Source organism: Geotrypetes seraphini, chromosome 17 (assembly GCF_902459505.1).
Source record: "Geotrypetes seraphini chromosome 17, aGeoSer1.1, whole genome shotgun sequence".
Lineage (NCBI taxonomy): Eukaryota > Metazoa > Chordata > Amphibia > Gymnophiona > Dermophiidae > Geotrypetes > Geotrypetes seraphini.
This window is the reverse complement of record NC_047100.1, coordinates 30,022,321-30,025,250: the sequence shown is the minus strand read 5'-3', so window position 1 is coordinate 30,025,250 and position 2,930 is coordinate 30,022,321.

The window sequence follows — 2,930 nt, the reverse complement described above, 5'->3', positions numbered from 1 at the left end:
CCACATGTTTATTCACACCTTCAAAGAAGTCAAGCAAATTGGTGAGGCAAGATCTCTCTCGGCTGAACCCATGCCTACTGTCTCATTAAATCATGTTTGTTTACGTGTTCCACAATTTTATTTTTTATAATTGTTTTCACCATTTTGCCCAGCACTTAAGTCAGGCTTACCGGTCTGTAATTTCCCGGATCTCCCCTGGAACCCTTTTTAAAAATCAGCGTAACATTGGCTATTCTCCAATCTTCAGGTACTACAGACGGTTTTAGTGACAGGTTACAGATCACTAACAGCGGGTCAGCAATTTCATATTTGAGTTCTTTTAGTAAACTGGGCTGTATATCATCTGGTCCAGGCGATTTATCACTTTTTAACTTGTTGATTTGGAGTAGTACATCTTCCAGATTTACCGAGATTTCTTTCAGTTCCTCCGGTTCAGGTAGATCAGGGGTGTCCAACCTGCGGCCCCGTGAAGTACTTTTGTGCGGCCCCAGTCGAGGGCGATGCAGTGTTTTCCTCTGCTGCCCCCGGGTGTTTACCGCCTTGCCGGCTCTCTCCTGTCTTGCTGCAGCGTTTGCGCAGCCCCAGAAACATTTTTTTCGGCCAATGCAGCCCAGGGAAGCCAAAAGGTTGGACACCCCTGAGGTAGATCTCTTACATCTTCCGTAAAGACCAAAGCAAAGAATTCATTCAGTCTCTCCACTATGGCTTTATCCTCACTGAGCCCTCTTTTTGCTCCTTGATCATCCAACGGTCCCACGGATTCCCTCACAGGTTTTCTGCTTCTGATGTACCTAAAAAAAATTTCTTGAGTTTTTTGCCTCTTTTGCAAGTTTCTCTTAATATTCTCTTAGCTGTCTTTATTAATGCTTTGCATCTAACTTGCCAGTGCTTGTCTCTCTTATTTTCATGATTCAGATCCTTTTTCCATTCTTTAAAGGATGCTTTCTTGGCTCTAATAGCCTCTTTTCATTTCACCTTTTAACCATGTCGGCTCTCTTTTTCCTCTTCTTCCCACCTTTGCTGATATGTGGAATACATCTGGTCTGGGCTTCCACAATGGTATTTTTAAATAACATCCATGCTTTGTTTACAGCCCTAACCTTTGCAACTGATCCTTTTAGCTTATTTTTAACCATTTTCCTCATTTTATCATAGTTGCCCTTTTGTAAATTAAATGCCTCTATCGTAGATTTCTTTTGCGACATCACTTCTGGTATCAGTTCAAATTTGATCACGTTATGATCACTTTCCCAGCGGACCCAACACAGTTAACTCCTGTACTTATACCTTGCATTTCACTAAGGACCAAATCTAAAATACCTCCCCCTCTTGTTGGTTCCTGGACCAGTTGCTCCAATAGGCAGTCATTTATGACAGGGATCCCCAACCCCCGGTCCACAGCCCACAAGCAGGCCGCGGCTGAATGACAGCTGGACCGTGAGAGATCCCCTTGCGCAACTTCTTTCATCTCTCCTTCCCATTCCATCGCACAGCAGAACCCTACTGACCCTCCCACTGCTGCATGTGGGGGATGGGAGTGAGAGATGGAAAGATGCGCAGGGGGATGGGTTGGCGGGGTCATTGGGGTTTTGCTGCACATGGGGGATGGGAGTGAGAGATGGAAAGATGCTGCACAGGGGGATGGGTTGGCAGGGTCATCGGGGTTCTGCTGCATGTGAGGGGATGGGAGAGATGGAAAGATGCTGCGTAGGGGGATGGGTTGACAAGGTCACGGGGTTTTGTTGCACGTGGGGGAGGGGAGAGATGAGATGCACAGGGGGATGGGTTGACAGGGTCATAGGAATTCTGCACAAAGGAAGGGAGGGAGAGATGGAAAGGTGCTGCACAGGAGGTGGGGTCGGCGGGGTTCTTCTGCACGGGGGATGGGAGGGAGAGATGGAAAGATGTGCAGTGGGATGGGTTGATGGGGTTCTGCACGGGGGGATGGGAAGGAGAGATGGAAAGATGCTTCGCTGGAGGATGGGTTGGCAGGGTCATCGGAGTTCTGCAAGCTCAGGGCTCCCATTGATTCTGCATTATGGTAAGTTGTATAATTTCTATTACGATATTATAACTTAATAATAGAAATGTAATGTATATTGTGTATAAAACTGCCGTAAGAACCTGCCCCCCCTTACCGATCCCTGGAAAAATTTGCTTCTATAAAAGCGGTCCTTGTGTCAGAAAGGTTGGGGACCACTGATTTATGACATCTAGGAATTTTCCCTCCCTAGCACTCCCTGCTGTAACATTTAATCAGTCAAATGTTGGAGCACTGGCAAATGAAAGGTGGAACAGTGTGGTATGCTATGTGTCTGTTGTTTTCCCCTGAAGACGCTTGTGAAACAGAGTATACCACGAGAGGATTTCTGCTGCTACAATGGAGCAGAAACTGCCCGAGATTAAACGCTTCTACCGATCAAGGATGAAGCTGTAGCGGGCGTTTCTGCAGCACTGGAGAAAGGAGTTGAGCAGTTACCGGGAGCAACGTCTAGCAGCTAAGTGGTTTGATTTTCAATCTTTTGCTGTGGTTTTTGTATTTTGGACTGTTTTTTTAAATTAATGTTTCAGGTATTTTGATTTTTTTTCTTTAATGAAAGCTTACAGATTGAATTGAATTTCATAGAACTGCCAGTTGGATCTGGGCCGGGGCTGCTGCTTGGGACAGGACACTGTTTAGCTATTGATGTTCCTGTGCTTTATGGCAAGATTAACACCGATTGGGGATGTATCAGTGACTTTAGAGTTTCCATGGATGTTGGCTACTATAGAGATTTTGATTTTGCACTAGAAATATTGCATTCCTTGGGGATTGACTGTTCACATTAATGTGCATTATATGCAAGATCCAAGCAGGTGGGTTAGTCATTGTCAAGCAGGACATATGTGGTGTGTGATGGTTTGCAATTAAGGTTTTCCAATTCAAAAGC